We start from the raw sequence: 17,373 nt of genomic DNA, 5'->3' as shown, positions 1-17,373 counted from the left end.
GGGGAAAGAGGTTAGGGAATGGTGTGCTCTGTGAAGAGCTCTAAATCGGAAATTGAAGCTCTTGCCTTTAGAGTAATTAGTCCTGGAAACCACTGTATCGGATGGTGAACCTTCTTCATGAAATAAGTACACTTTCACTAGGGAAATGGATCCATCCAACTGGTGCTTTCTGAAATGGAACAGGTACACACTGGCCACTAATAGTTTGCTTCCAACCCTATGGCTAAGATCTGGGGTGCCACAGAAGTACAAGCTCATACAGTAGAGCCAATGGAGTCTTGGGTTGGACTTGCTAGAGTAACAGGAAGGCTTAGGTCGGGCAGTATAGGAATGCAAGGCCTACAGACAGTGCTAAGTGATTATAGATCCACAGCTTCCTTGTGGGTGTGGTCCATTTCAAGACCCACAAGAATTAGCTATCACAATCCAATGTTTTTACTCTGTTTCAGATCCAATCCATTCCAGATGCTTTGTTTCTACTGCATTTCAGATCTAATCCATTTCAGATGCTCAGGCTACTGCCAACATGATGCTCTCCTTAAAAAAAAAAAAAAGGAAAATAAAAAGAAGTGTGATCTAGATCCAACCATTTGAACATCTCGTAATGGTTTTGGCAGAGGAGAAAGGTAAAACTCTTGATTAAATAGCTTAAGAAGACGTCACGTGTGTAAAGGCTCTCACAATAAGAGATCAAAATTAACCTTTACTATGTGATTCTACTTTTCAAGCTTTTTACTCTTTGCTCTTCTAAATTCACTCTGATGCCTCTCTTGTTTATAAATTTTGACAACAGCTAGAGTTCCTTGAGATTTAGAAATAGCCGTATCTCCACTCTGGTTCCCACTTCTTGCATCCAGGTTGGAACTGGCAAAGTAGGCTGCTGCTGCTCTGGGTGTGTAGAGCCTGGGTGTCTCTCTGTGGGAGGCCAGGGAGGCTGTGAAGCTACAGGATTGGGGCCTGAACTCAGCTTGGATGGCAAGGAGGGAAGGAGCCTATTACAGGATCACAAAGCTCCTTCCTTCCTTCTTGGCAGGAGTTGTTGCTTGGCGTCAGCAGGTGTTTAATGCTGTTAAATTTATGAGTAGTGAAAGCTGTTGGATTTCTTAACATCTGGGTAACATAAATTATCAAAAAAAATTTTTTTTTTGCCTCGACATCATTGGAAAGTGATTTCGAAGTCTATGGAAAGCCATTAAGTGACCTTTACTGGAATGTGTTTATTTCTGAGCATTAATTACTACCTCTGTGTCTGCCAGCCTGTCCTGGGATGAGCTGACAGACCCTGGCTGAGCAGGAGGTGACAGGGTCAGAAAAAGCTAAGTGGGGATAGCTTTCTCTTGAAATCCCTCGTGAGACACAGAGTCCTTTTAATTTATGCATTTATGGTTTTTGTTTTGTATTTCTCTTGCTCAGAATTACCAATAAGCTAAGTACAAGCCCAATGGCTCAATGGCATTCCTTTTAAACAAGTATGATATCAAGAGCTGCTCCTAGATACACCCCTTTCTTTCCCTTTTCTCTATTCCTTCATCACAGTAAATAATAGGTTTCTGACCTGTCAAGAGAATTTAAAACGTAAAATAAAATAGGGGTAAAGGAATCAGCCTTTCCTTTACAGTAACAGGTTATCCACATAACATTATCCATCTACACTGCTGTTATCCACTTCTGAATGTAAACAGGCATTTCTAAAATGTTTATCTGCTGATGATCTTATGTGGGATTGCCCATAAAGCATTCATACTTGCCATGTTGTGAAGGGGACGCTTTGAACTTGATGTGTTTTGAGAGGTTATTTTTCTACTCATACTTTAGTTTCTAACAGAAATTGTGGCAATATGCAATAACCCTGCTGTTTTTCATGTTTCACATTTCATGTTACACTTATAACTGGATCTAATGGATTTAAAGAAAACAACACAAACTGTGGTAGCGTGTTTTCACATGATATACTGGGAAGAATAATGGATTCGAGGGAAGAACTGTTGGTACAAATGCAATTCTCCAGTGATTTCTTACTCTGTGACTGTGGGTAAATCACATCAAAATTCAGAATCCCAGCTTTTCTTCTGTAGGGTTGGACGTGCTATGGACATTGTGGATGACAACCCAGAACCACTGCATCCTGGCCCCACTGATGATTAACACGAATACAGTTTGGGGACTCGATGTAAGGTGAGGGGAGAAATCTGAGTGCCAAGAGAGTTAGCCGATCTCTTCCTGGCTGGTCATTCTGGGGTAATGGATATGTGACCGAATTCTCATCAGTGAGATGGAATGAAACATTTTCTGTAGGTTTCTAAGAGAGGTCCAATGCTTAAGAGAAAGTTACCAGAAGCCAAGTTCTCTTCTCATTTGTCTATGCGTTACCCTAGCCATCTAGTCACCTTTGAAGGAAGGCAACCGGAAGACAAAGCTGAAATTAATAAAGATCAGACCTGAGTGGATCACAGAGAAAAGGAGCAGGAGGCTTGATAAAGTTCCCCCTGAACCTCACCCCCAACTTTTAGTTCCATTAGCCAAATAAAATGAAATGTTGTTGATCCATAGTTTTAGGTGGGTTTATATCACTTCTGTGTGCGTGCTCAGTCACGTCCAACTCTTTCAGACCCTTTGGATTGTAGTCTGCCAGGCTCCTCTGACCAAGGGAATTTTCAGGCAAGAATACTGGGGTGGGTCCTTGTAGCCAAAACCATCACAACTGATACGGGAAAAATTCCATCTGCCAATCAGGATTATTTAAAGGGCTAAATAAAGAATCCATGTGGGTTCCCTGGTGACTCAGCTGCATAGAATCTGCCTGCAATGCAGGAGATGCAGCTTTGATCCCTGGGTGGGGAAGATCCCCTGGAGGAGGAAATGGCAACCCACTCCAGTAGTCTTGTCTGGGAAATCCAATGGACAGAGGAGCCTGGAGGGTCCATGGGGTCGCAAAGAGTCAAAATCCATGGAGAATAACCTTGTAGACATCAAGGGCACCGTTAAAAGTGGCTTCCCTCCTTCACCTGTAACTTCACCATCTCTTCCCAACGGTCACTGGAATTAAGAAGTCGGGATCCATGAGGAAATAAGTTGATTGAAAGACTAAGTTTCACTTTCATATGAGTAAGAGTATTAAAATATAAGTTACTGAGTTGCAAAATCATGTTTTAAGACTATAATTTATACTATGTTATATGATAAATAATAATATGCTAATAGTACAGTCTTTGGACTATTGGTCTATTGTATACACACACATTTATACTATATACACGTGTGTATGTATGTGGGTGTGTATATATATCTTCAGGCGTTACAGAGCACTATCAAAGCCAATAAAATAGATACACCTGGGCTATTTTATATTTTGTGGTTTCCAAGAAAATAGTGCATTTTTTCCCAAAATTGTGTGTAAGTGATATTTTACCTTACTTTGAAACTTCAGTTCTTCCAGATTTTCCATATTGACTACTTGGGAAAATATGTTCCTTAAAAAAATGTGTTTTTAGTACAACACTTGCTCAAATATGTATAGAATGTTTGCTCTGAATTGTATTCATTTACGGGAATATTTTAGGATGTTTTCATAAGAGGGGAAGCAAAACCCAAGGCTTTCAGATAGGATCTATAATAATGCTTCACAACTGAAGACAGTTTTCTTGGGGTCTTTGCTCTTTCTAAAAAAGAAGAACAATAATGCGCCAGAGACCCCAAAGGGAAATATATTGTTAATGGAAAAAATTGCCTTCATTCACTCTTTCTATTTAAGGGAGCTCTTGCTGCCAGGTTATAATGAAAACATAAAGGTCTAATACAAAACTGATCAAGGGGAAGGAGGCAGGGGAAAGTAACCCAGCATACGCAGCCTCTAATCCAGATGTTAGCATTAGTGGGGTAGCTTTAGTGAAAGACAGCCAGCAATTGTTATCCTCTTCATTCTCTCTGAGGTCCCCACTCCATGACCAAATGACTCCATGACCAAAACCAAAACCTTGCTTTTCAAATTTCAAGATTTTTTTTTTACATAATATAAAGTCTATTTTCTGATTAAAAAAAAAAAAAACTCAAGTATAAAACAAGTTACTTATGATGTTGACCTGATAGAGCTAAGATTTTAGAAAACATAGAAACAAGTGACACCTAAAAACTATTTTGTCTAAATAGGAAAATCACCTAAAATTCTACCTTTTTATTATAGCTTATTGAAATAAATGTTTTCTTAACTTGCTCAAACTAAGCTAGGGTTAAATCTTCAGAGTTTTTGAAAAAAGCTCAAGTACAACTTATGAAATGATGGTTTCTTAGTATATTGGGACTGGGGGAGGGAAGGGTTTTTAAAAGGAAGAAAAAAACTAATCTCAGAGAGAAATCCAGATACACTTAAGAACAAAATAAAACAGTGTTTAGTGACAAATGCTAGGAGAACACACATCTCAGAAGAAGTGAGTAATCTTCTGAACCATCTGTCTTGGTCTTTTTCATAACCTTTGGGAATGCATTTTGGGGAAAGCTGTCATAAAACTATACAGAATTGCAAATTCTTTTTTATAACAGCTGCCTTGCATAGTCTGTAATTCCATGTCTTTCCAGAAGGTTACAATGCATAAGAGTACGCTTGCCTCTCCACACAGGCCCAGTAAGGGGACCCATCAGAGCTATTGTTTATACTCAGCCATTGCTCGTTGCCCTGCCTCCCTCAAACCTGGGGGTGTCTATCTTGGCATCTTATCACACAATTTGTGGCATGGCTTCATTAAACATAAGTTCTTGACTGAAATTTCTTGACTGAAATCTTGATTGAAATATAAAGTGATATTGCAAAATAGTCTTAAGTTTCAAATTGTCACAAATATACTGATGTGAAGTTACCAAGTCTAAGGGCTCTCCTGGTGGTTCAGATGCTAAAGAAACTACCTGCCATGCAGGAGACTGGGGTTCGAGTCCTGGGTCAGGAAGATTCCCCTGGAGAAGGGAATGGCGACCCACTCCAGTAGTCTTGCCTAGAGAATTCCATGGACAGAGGAGCCTGGCAGGTTACAGTCCATGGGGTTGCAGAGTCGGACATGACTCGTCGACTAACACTTTCACTTTCAAATCTGAAGCTTGTTTGGATTATGATATGGTTATCCATTGTATTTTGGTTTTAGAAATTTTGCCTTAGAATTCTCCACGAAACAGACTCTGAGCCAAGGCTGCGTGCAAGTGGTCGACTGAGAACTGCAGGGAACCTGAGGAGGGGTCAGCAGCGCGTGATGCAAAAAGAGAAGACGTTCAATAAAGGACCTGGTGGGAGACTAGGGGGCTATTTGGAGAGGAAACTCTGGAAAGTGGTGTAAAACACACGCCTGAGAGTCACCTTACCTGAGGGCTGGTGAAGTGACACAGCGACTGCGGCCAGTTCTTAGTGGAGGCTGCATCCAGAGGGTGCGGATTCCCGCGAGGCCAGCCTGCCGCGCACGCGCAGAGACGCACCAACAGAACTGCAGCGATAAAGCAGTGATTAAAACAAGGTTATCTAGAGGCTATCAAACTGTTATTAAATTTTTTTAAAGTATATTGCAAAATCCAAATAAATGACCAACGTACAGAAAATTAACAAGAATTACCAAGCTAAAAGCAGGATCACCAGTAAGAATAACGAGTTCACATTTTTTGCCTATCCAGCGTTCTTGCCTGGAGAATCCCATGGATGGAGGGGCCTGATGGGCTGCGGTCTATGGGGTTGCAAAGAGTCGGACACGACTAAGCAACTAACACACACAATATATATATATATAGATAGATATAGATATAGATATAGATATAGATATAGATAACAGGATTACTTGCTTGCTTGCTCGCTCAGCCCTTTCGGATTATTTGTGACCCCATGGACCACAGCCCATCAGGTTCCTCCATCCATAGAATTTCCTTAAAAGCAAGCATACTGGAGCAGGTTGTCATTTCCTTCTCCAGGGGATCTTCCTGATCCAAGGTTTGAAACCCCATCTCCTGGACTGGCAGGAGGATTGGTTACCACTGAGCTACCTGGGAAGCCCAGACAACAGGATAGGGGATTTTTATTTTCTCTATACTTTCCTGTATTTTTATCTTTAAAAAACTACATTGTCTGTTATTTTGGTATAAAAGTGATTTTAAATATTATGAAAATGTCATACTAATTTTTCATACATGATTTATTGGATTATTAGGTTGTCTTCTTATAGCAAGTATCTATACTATTGGTTCAGTTTATACCATGAGAATATGGGAAGTATTCACATTTTCCTGTTTTACAAAAAGGCAAACAAAATAGCAAACCACAGAGGCACAAGTTTACCGAAGAACAGAATGAACAGACGCTTCCTAAGGAATGAATCTATGCAGGATGGAATTTCTTTCTGTTTGAGTCATTTATATATTTTGATTTAAAAATTCTGTAACCATCACTGTACCATACATTTGTTTTTGATTTGGATTTTGGATTTCTTTTGCACTAAAAGTAAAGAAGATATTTAACTTATAATTAGAAAATATACACAGTCCAACTATAAGGAAAGAAGATTCTAACCATCATATTTCAGTGGTCTATGATATATTAAATTTCAAAAGAAAGGTAATAGAAATACTTGCACTGTTCAGATTGAACTGTGAGAATACAGACTCTGTAATACCATTCAGTAAGGTAATATTTCATTGTATGTGGTAGTCATAAGGAATTTGAACAATGCATTGATGTTTAACTCATATTCAGAAATTTTCTTTTTATTATCAATCTGCTACCAATTTATGGAAAAATATAAAAACTTATGAACACAAGATTTTTGCTCACCTTATTTTCTTAAAATGAAAATGTAAATATTGTACAGTTCAAAAGCTAATACCAGTTTGTATTAATACCACAATCTATACGTTTTCACTAGCTTTAATAAGTTACCAAATAAACTGTAAAACTAACATGTGTTTCACAAATTTATTTATTATCTAAATTAGTACCACTAAAGCAAAGATAAGTAAAATGTGTTTATTTAATTTTACATTTATAAAATAAATGACTAAAGATTATTCAAAAGCAAACATCAAAATGGTATAGTATTGGCATAAAAGCAGACACATAGATAAATGGAATAAAAGAGAGAGCCAAGAAATAAACCCATGCATATATGGTCAGTTATTTTATGACAAATGAACTAAGAACTAAAGTGGGAAAGGACAGCTTCTTCAATTAATGATATTGGAAAAACTGGACAGTCACATGCAAAAGAATGAAACACAATGGAATATTATTCAGCCATAAAAAGGAGGAAATCTTGCCATTTGTAACAACCACAACATGGATGGATCTTGAGGGCATTATGCAAAGTGAAATAAGTTGGCACATACCATGTGATCTCACATATATTAGTGAGATCAGATTGGTGGTTGCAGAGGCAGGGGCTGGGGCTGGGCAAACGGGGTGAGGGGGTCAAAAGATACAAGCTTCCAGTTACAAAAGAAATAAAAATGATGAGAAGTACAGTGTGGTGGGTACAATTAATAATCCTGTGTCACATAGTTGAAAGGTATTAAGAAAACAGATCTTGAAAGTTCTCACCACAAGGAAAAAATGCTGTCACTATGTGGTGACGGATGTTAACTGGAGGACTTGTAGTGATTGGAGATATTCTACAATATACATAAGTATCAAATCATTATGCTGCACATCTGAAGCTAATATAATGTTATGTCACTTATACTTCAATAAAAAATGAAGGATTTAAAGAGGAAAAAGAAAACTTCTAAGAACACCTAGTCAAGAAAAAGGACTTATTTCTTAAGCAGTGGTTCTTGCCCCTGGTGTGTATGCTCAGTCTCTTCAATAGTGTCCGATTCGGTGCAACCGTATGGACTGCAGTCCACCAGGCTCCTCTGTCCATGGGGTTCTCCAGGCAAGAATACTGGAGTATGTTGCTGTGCCCTCCTCCAGGTGTCTTCCCGACCCTGGGATCAAACCACTAGTGTCCTGGGCTATACAAAATCATTGGGTGGCCCTTTGAAAAATATTAGGGTTTGGGCTCCATCCTTAGAGATCCTGATTTAATTATTCTAGGATGGAGTCTATGCATTCCATTAAAAAAAAACAAAAAAAAAAACTCCCTCAGTGATTTGAATGTGCAGCCAGGGTTGAGAATGACTTCTCAAAGAAAAGAAAAAACATAAGCTACCATAGACTTCTCCTTCGGAGAGCTGAACAGCAGCAGCAGAGGAAGACTGGCTATCAAGGGACAGCGGTTGAGGGGGTGGTGAAAGAACAATGTACTTAGTCAAAAGATCGTTTCTAGGAAAGACCAGTGTTTAGACAATACTGCAGGCTTCCCTGGTGGCTTAGTGGTAAAGAGTCTGCCTGCCAATGAAGAAATGCATGTTCAATCCCTGGGTGGGGAAGATCCTCTGGAGAAGGAAATGGCAACCTACTCCAGTATTCTTTGCCTGGGAAACAGAGAAGCCTGGAGGGCCCCAGTCCCTGGGGTTGCAAAGAGTCGGACATGGCTTAACAACTAAACAACAGAAAGTACTGCATTCACTCTTTAAGGCTACTGTCCAGCCAACCTAGAGATATATTAGTATAAAGAACTCAAGAATAAGGATGTCAGTGGAAAAAGAGATGCTAGGAATCAATAGAAATGAGCTAAACCCAAAATAAAGTCTTGAGAGCTGCAATTAACATGGCTACAAAACAAAAATTAATTCAAAAGTAAGTGTCCAAAGAAAAATTAATAATGTAAAATAATAATATTTAGATTCAAACCCCATATAACATCAATCAAAATTGTAAAGTGGGAAGAGACAGTAAGGACAATAAAAACGCTCAAGATTTCTCATTTTCCAAAGATGATAATTAATACATAGCTATAATATAATATTGACCTTGATAGAGATAAAAAAAATCTCAAAATGCTTTTAAATAACAAAAAGATGATCACTATTACAAAAAAATGTAATTATAACTTCCAAGCCACTAGAGAAATATGAGCTAAGCAAATAAAATTAATGAAAATATAACAGAAAAAATAATTACCTATTGTTTTCCACATCAAATTCTACTGAATGCATTTTTTTTTCTAGGACAATGAAGGGTTTCTGTCAATAATTTGGAAAGAAGTAAAAATCATGCTAACAGGATGCTATTTATTAATAACATAAAATGAGAGTTTAATCATACTGGCTACTTCAAAATGTTTTAGATAGGGTGATATACTCATAGCTGGTTAAAATGCTGGATACTGATTTAATTTGCATTCCTATAAATCTGTTTGTATATTTTTTGAGATTCTATCTTCCATGATCAGAAGATGATAGTTGAACAAATCAACTATTCTGGGGGAACTGACTTCTATAATGTGATGTATAGTTAAAACATATTTAAAAGTATTGATTTAAATGTTAATTTCAAAGGGTACAATCTAGAATTGCTTAAGACCTGCAAAATGGATTCTGTATGCATAGAGAGACTCTAAGATTCAACTGCTAGTACTTCTGAGATAAATTTTAAAATAAAGCCTGTGTTTCAAGTGGTGGTGGTTTAGTTGCTCAGTCGTGTCTGATTCTTGCGACCTCATAGAATATAGCCTGCTAGGCTCCTCTGTCCATGGGATTTTCCAGGCAAGAATACTGGAGTAGGTTACCATTTCCAACTACCTTTTGACTAAAATTGCTAGTTTCCACATTGATATCTGTGCTCTGATTTACCCCAGTAAGAAGATCTTTAATCTTTTTGTTGTTGTTGTTAGTACGTAGTCACCTAGTAGAAGTGTGACATTTCACCAGGTGTGCTCATGTTATCACATTTTAGCCAATGACATATCAGGAGATACATTCTGTGCAACTTTAGAAAATATCTTTAAAGGTCAGAAGGCACATCTGTTGAACTCTCCTCACTCTTCCTGAGGGCTTGTTTAGAAAGATATGATGCCCGGAACCCAGGTAAATATCTTGGACCCTGAAGTGGGATCCTCGTACTCAGAACGGCCGAGACATAAGATAAAAGGACCGTGTTTTGGCAGGACTTGGACACGACTGAAGCGACTTAGCAGCAGCAGTACTATCGTCTTAGTCCTATGCTGTCTACTGGCAGAATTCTTTTCTGTGAGAAACAAACTTCTTTCTTGTTTCAGATACTGATTTTGTTTGATTTTCGTTTGACATAACCAAGCCTAACTGTAAGTGACACACAGCTCCATTGTTGTTCTGTCACTTCTTATCAGAGATTTTAAAGAAAAACTACTTTGACAAAAGAGCAACCACAATAGAAGGTTTCACAAGGTCACAATTTGGAGAAGTAACAAAATCATCTTTCATGAAGTAGATCTTATTTGTATGATAAGGGAACAGCATTCTTCTCTAAAAAGTTTCCTGGTCAGAGATCATTTCTATGATCCATCTATGTAAATATCATGTATCTTATACTGTTTGCTTTAATTTTCACTCTACCCATTTTACTAGGATTTTTTTTTTTTTTTTTGCAAAATTTCTTGGTTACATGATACCAGTTGTGAGAATGAAAAGTTTCCACAGTCTGATAAGCACCATCAGAAGCTTTTGGACTTAAAATGTTTCTTCAAACACATTTTGAAAATTGTCATCTTTTAAAATCCAATATACAAGGCTACTTTTGAATATGAAATAATTATACAATTAAGTGTGTATTTATCTTGCCAATAAAGTTTAAAAGCATGGCCATTGTTGCCATGAAGTATGTGATTCTTGTGGATCTTTAGTACTTCCTCTCTTAAATGATGAGAATTTGCCCAGAAATCCTGTTTTTCATCTTTCTTGATAAGGAGTTCTTCATCTAACAGAAATATTCTCTCAGATGAATTGAATAATCCAGCGGTCACTGCCATCCTCCACTGTCTAAATGTCTTACTGTCAAAGTCAAACTAACAAGTTTCTGACATTACAGTTATATCTGCTAGATTATAAATCTTAACTTCAGTTGGAGTTGGAGTTAAATGAAATTGCCAAGATCATCTTCAGCTTTAAGCACGGGCTGGTTGTCACTGTCCTCTGTAGGCAGGGCTGGCAACGGAGGACGAGATGGTTGGATGGCATCATTGACTCAACGGGCACGAATTGGAGCAAACTCCAGGAGACAGTGAAGGGCAGGGAGGCCTGGTGTGCCACAGTCCACGGGGTCACAGAGTCGGACACAACTGAACGACTGAACAGCAACAACAAAGCCTTCTGATTCTGAAGGACGCAGGAGCATTTTCTCACGGCCAGAACCCTCGCAGTGGGAAAGTCAATCAAGAGCAGGCTTGCCCTCTGCTCTCTGCCCCAGCACATCTGGCAATATTTAGGTAATGGCTGCAGCAATCTTTTTTTTTTTTTTTTTGGCTCTTCTCTCTTGAGTGCCTTTCCTATTTGCACTCTGCTCCCCTTCTTGGAAGGATTTTCCAGGGAGTGTATACATGGAGGAAGTCCATCCGGGACAACTGCTGGTCTCAGCCACTGTATGTGTGTGGCTTCCCTCCTGCCAGACCTGCTGCTCCTCCTCAAGTGCCCTCCTGGGCTGTGCTGGACCTAGGTCCCTCTGCACGAGTGCGGTCACCCCCCACCCAGTCAAGGACACGTCCAGACCACAGTGAGCTGGCCCGCTCCACATCTCCTCCGTTTCATCTCCTCTGGCAATGAGGCCCCTTCAGAATCACTCTTTTCTAAACAGACATCCATGCAGTCTGAAATCGTTACAAATTCCTAAAGACTATCTTAAAGACCCCTGTAAACTGGGCTCTGCGGAGCCATAAAGACTGTTACAGGGGCCAGCGCAGGGAGAGGCAAAAGCTGAGCTCCGGGCCTCTGACTCCGCTTCCTGCACAGGCTCTGTTTCTAACTAACTCTCATATTCTGGCTTTTCTTGCAAGAATTTAGTAGAACAAAACGTTCCTTAGCCAGCAAAACAGCTTGCAAACCACTAACTTGGTTCTTATTATTGTCTCAAAGGGAATATAATGAAGTAGCATTTTTTTTCCCCCGTTCATGTAACTCAATTGTGGCAGAAGTATGGCTAGAGCTATTGGGTTGAGTAACACTTTTATCCTACCATTTGGACCCTTCTATATGGTGTATGTACACTTTAACACAGCACCCTCTGTGACTTAACCCAGAGGAAGAGGGAGAAATGAGAATTTCAGGCAGACTCTGATGTTGTGTGTGAGAGAAGAATTTGGAGAGTGCTGGGCTCTTTTGGAAATCAGTCCTGAATGTTCATTGGAAGGACTGATATTGAAGCTAAAGCTCCAATACTTTGGCCACCTGATGCAAAGAACTGACTTACTGGAAAAGACCCTGATGCTGGGAAAGATTGAAGGCAGGAGGAGAAGGTGATGACAGAGGACAAGATGGTTGGGTGGCTCACCAACTCGATGGACGTGAGTTTGAGCAAGCTCCGTGAGTTGGTGATAGGCAGGGAGGCCTGGCGTGCTGCAGTCCATGGGCTCGCAAAGAGTTGGACACGACTGAGCGACTAAACTGACTGGAGTCTCTTGAATCATGCCCGGTATTTATGAATGGTTCTGCTTTGATCATGTCAAGATGCTAATAAGGATGCTAATGTTTCTCTCTACTTGTAACAAATGAGCATAAGTATGGACGTTGAAATTAAAAACTAATACATTCTTGATACTTATCTGCACAACTCACTGCACCAAATTTTGTATTATATTTGATTGGATCAAATAATTCAGATATAGGCAGAGTGATCTTGAAATCAATATTAAAATACGTGTGTGTATGTTTTAATAGCAACTTATAATTTCTAAGTTAATTTATCACACGATGATCCTCATGCCTGAGTTTTGCAGTCATGTGACAGTATTCATCTTTGTAACTTTTAAATTCAGCTTTGTAACTCTGTCTCAGAGCAAAGTTGGGTAAGCCTTACTGGTCAGATATTAAATTAGGCAACAAAGGAATACAATTTATTGGCTTTATAATGTTTAAGGAAGCATGTAAGAAGGGAGGGAGGAGGATTAGCACAATTGGTTTCAAGTAGAATGTTTTTAAAAAAAATTGGTAAAATCTTCAAATAAGTGACCTAAAATATTAGTATGAAAATTAAGTCAAATAAACTAAGTATCATTCTGAGGTTTAAGCTTTGACTCATCTGGGTAGTTTTTAATTTGGGACTGTGACAAATAAAGCTGCTATAAACATCCATGTACAAGTTTCTGTAGGAAAATAAGTTTGTTTTTTCTTTTAATTTATCTGGGATAAATGCCCATGAGTGCAATTGCCAGTTATATGCTAAGATCTTTTACAGTTTCTTAAAAACTGCCCAACTGTTTTTCAGAGTGACTAGCATTCTACCAGTGACTGTACCATGCCATACCATCAGTTATGTATACTGATAGTTTATCAGATCAGATCAGTCACTCAGTCGTGTCCAACTCTTTGCGACCCCATGAATCTCAGCACGCCAGGCCTCCCTGTCCATCACCAACTCCCAGAGTTCACTGAGACTCAAGTCCATCGAGTCAGTGATGCCATCCAGCCATCTCATCCTCTGTCATCCCTTTCTCCTCCTGCCCTCAATCCCTCCCGGCATCAGAGTCTTTTCCAATGAGTGAACTCTTCGCACGAGGTGGCCAAAGTACTGGAGTTTCAGCTTTAGCATCATTCCTTCCAAAGAAATCCCAGGGCTGATCTCCTTCAGAATGGACTGGTTGGATCTCCTTGCAGTCCAAGGGACTCTCAAGAGTCTTCTCCAACACCACAGTTCAAAAGCATCAATTCTTCGGCGCTCAGCCTTCTTCACAGTCCAACTCTCGCATCCATACATGACCACTGGAAAAACCATAGCCTTGACTAGACAGACCTTTGTTGGCAAAGTAATGTCTCTGCTTTTGAATATGCTATCTAGGTTGGTCATAACTTTCCTTCCAAGGAGTAAGCGTCTTTTAATTTCATGGCTGTAGTCACCATCTGCAGTGATTTTGGAGCCCAGAAAAATAAAGTCTGACACTGTTTCCACTGTTTCCCCATCTATTTCCCATGAAGTGATGGGACTGGATGCCATGATCTTCGTTTTCTGAATGTTGAGCTTTAAGCCAACTTTTTCACTCTCCACTTTCACTTTCATCAAGAGGCTTTTGAGTTCCTCTTCACTTTCTGCCATAAGGGTGGTGTCATCTGCATATCTGAGGTTATTGATATTTCTCCCGGCAATCTTGATTCCAGCTTGTATTTCTTCCAGTCCAGCGTTTCTCATGATATACTCTGCATATAAGTTAAATAAACAGGGTGACAATATACAGCCTTGACGAACTCCTTTTCCTATTTGGAACCAGTCTGTTGTTCCATGTCCAGGTCTAACTGTTGCTTCCTGACCTGCATACAAATTTCTCAAGAGGCAGATCAGGTGGTCTGGTATTCCCATCTCTTTCAGAATTTTCCACAGTTCATTGTAATCCACACAGTCAAAGGCTTTGGCATAGTCAATAAAGCAGAAACAGATGTTTTTCTGAAACTCTCTTGCTTTTTCTATGATCCAGCGGATGTTGGCAATTTGATCTCTGGTTCCTCTGCCTTTTCTAAAACTAGCTTAAACATCAGCATAGTTATACTCATAATACTCATTATGTATACTCATGCGCATAAGTACTCATCGTGTATATTTAGTTTGTATACTTGTTATACATACTTATGTACCCTCACCAGTTATGTACACTCAGATCAAAATCTAGTTTTTCTGCATATTTACTAGCATTTGTTGTTATCACAAGTTTTTATTTGAAACATTATAATAGGTATATACTGATAGTTATAATTTGTCTTTGTAATATCTTAGCAGGGCGTTTTGCTGAGCAAAAGCCTGTAAATTTGCCTGTTTCTCCTTTTATGGGTTGTGCTTTCTTTAGTTATTCTTTTGGGGTTGATCTGCTGGTGACAAATTGCATTATTTTTCATTCTTCTGGGAATGTCTTCAGTTCACCTGTATTTCTGAAGAATAATTTCACTGGATTTCACTTTCTGGGTTGACAGTTCTTTTCTTTCAGCGTTTGAAAGATGTTCTGATGCTTCTGTTGTTTCAGATGAGAAAATCACCATTATTGAACTAATATTTCCCTATAAGTTAATATGCCATTTCTCTCTGTTTTTATGTTTTACTTTCTTTTAATTTTCAGTTTATTAATTTACTTAATTAATTTAATATTAATTAAGTTAATTTCTACTTATGTTTGGCCTTGGTATGATTTTTTTGAATTGTTATCTTGTTTGGGGTATGTTCAGCTTGAGTCTCTAGGATTTTGCTGTTCACTAAAGTTGGAAAATTTCAGCCACTGTTTATTTAAATACATCTTCAGGCCCACGGTCTTTCTGCTCTCATTCTGAGACTCCGAGGTCACAAGCATCAGATCTCCTGTAGCTGTCCCAGGGTTCCCTGGGTCTCTGTTCCTGTCTTTATCCGTGTCATTCAGTTCTCAGTCTGTTTCCTTTCTCTTGTTCAGGGTGAACAAGCCATTGATCTGTCCTCACTGTCACTATATCTGTCCTGTGTCGTCTCTACACTGCCACTGAACCCACCCAGGAAGTTTTTATTGAAATTATTCCATTTTCCAGTTACATAGTTTCTATTTGGTTCATTTTTATAACTTCTATTACTGTGCTAAGGTTTTGCTTTTTTTTTTTTTCCATTTTTTTCAAGAGAATTTGTGATTGTTTATTGAAGTATCTAGATGGAAAGGATCCAGATGCTGGGCAAGACTGAAGGAAAAATGAGAGGGTGGATGGCATCACTGACTCAATGGACATGAATTGGAGTAAACTTTGGGAGACAGCAGAGGATGGAGGAGCCTGATGTACTGCAGTCTGTGGGGTCACAAAGAGTCGGACACAACTTAGCACTGATGACAACAAGATGATGGTTGCTTTAAAAAAGTATCAGATAATTCTAACAAGTGATTCATCTGTGTTGGCTAGTTGTCTTGTGTTTTCTCCTTCAATTTTTTTTAATGCTTCTTGGTTTAACAAATGACTTTTCTATATGTATCCTTGATGCATTAAATATATTAGGATACTCTTTATCCTATTAAAATCTTTTTTTTTTTTAGTTGTCAGTAACTCTGAGTAACTTTAGCATGTAAGTCCTGGATTGTTTTAGGAGCTGTAGTTCTGATGATAATGGAATGTTTAGAGACTTTACAAATGCTATTCTGATCGTTTATTCCTGTGGCATTCCTGGGGTTTCTGGCTGGTCCTTGCAAGTACTACCTGCCCTTCGCAGTGCCACGGGGTGGGAGGTTCAGGAAACACTGGGCTTGCGGTCATGGTGTCATCACTGCCCTGCATGGAGCAGGAGCCCTAGCGATGCTGACAGTGGCAGATCAGGCCTGCGACTGCCCAGGGTGTGGGGCTGACCTCCCCGATGCTTCTGCTGAGGGTCCCCTGGGAAGAGAGGGCACGAGTTCCCGGAGAGGCCCTCCTGACCACGGCGTTGGGCAGAGGTGGATCTCCCTGGTAGGTCTCTACTGGACGCCCCTTTCCAATTCTTTGGCCAGAAATATCAGGCTTTACCTTTTTTTTTTGTAATTTTATTTTTAACTGGAAGATAATTACAATACTGTGATGGTTTCTACTCTGTGTCAACATGAATCAGCAGTGAGAATACAATTTTTCCCTCCCTCTTAAACCTCCATCCCACCTCCCGCCCCATCCCACCCCTCTAGGTTGTCATAGAGCACCAGCTTTGGGTTCCCTGTGTCATACAGAAAATTCTACCAACTATCATTTGACTGGAGAGGACTTGGAGCAAAGGGAACCCTCCTGTACTGTTGGTGGGAATGCAAACTGATATAGCCACTCCATAGAGAACAGTACGGAGATTTCTTAAAAAAAAAAAAAAAAAAGACTAGGAATAAAAGTACTATATGACCCAGTAGTCCCACTACTGGGCGAATGTCTTGAGGAAACTGTAATTGAAAAAGACACTGACGTAGTGTGTGCTCAGTCACTCAGCCCTGTTTGACTCTTTGCAGCCCCGTGAATCATAGTCCGAGGGCTCCTCTGTCCATGAGATTTCCCAGGCAGGAATACTGGAGTGAGGTGCCATTCCCTTCCCTAGGGAATCTTCCCAACCCAGGCATTGAACCCACATCTCTTATGTCTCCTGCACTGGCAGGTGGATTCTTCACCACTAGCGCCACCTGGGAAGCCCTTAACATGCTAAGTAGAGATGTTTAGTACTGGAATATCAGTTATTTTTAAGTCTTTCTCCTGCTTGAATGAAGACCTACTGCGGTCCTTGATTCATTTACTCCTATTTTCTTAATATCCACCCAAAGAACACACTGATTCTGCCTTTGAGCCTCGTTCATAGTTTTATACCAACCACAGTTGCACACACTCCTCCTGTTCTTCCACGTGAGATCAAAA

Source organism: Bos javanicus, chromosome 23, assembly GCF_032452875.1.
Source record: "Bos javanicus breed banteng chromosome 23, ARS-OSU_banteng_1.0, whole genome shotgun sequence".
In the NCBI taxonomy this organism is placed as follows: Eukaryota; Metazoa; Chordata; class Mammalia; order Artiodactyla; family Bovidae; genus Bos; species Bos javanicus.
Note: the sequence above shows the minus strand (reverse complement) of the source record.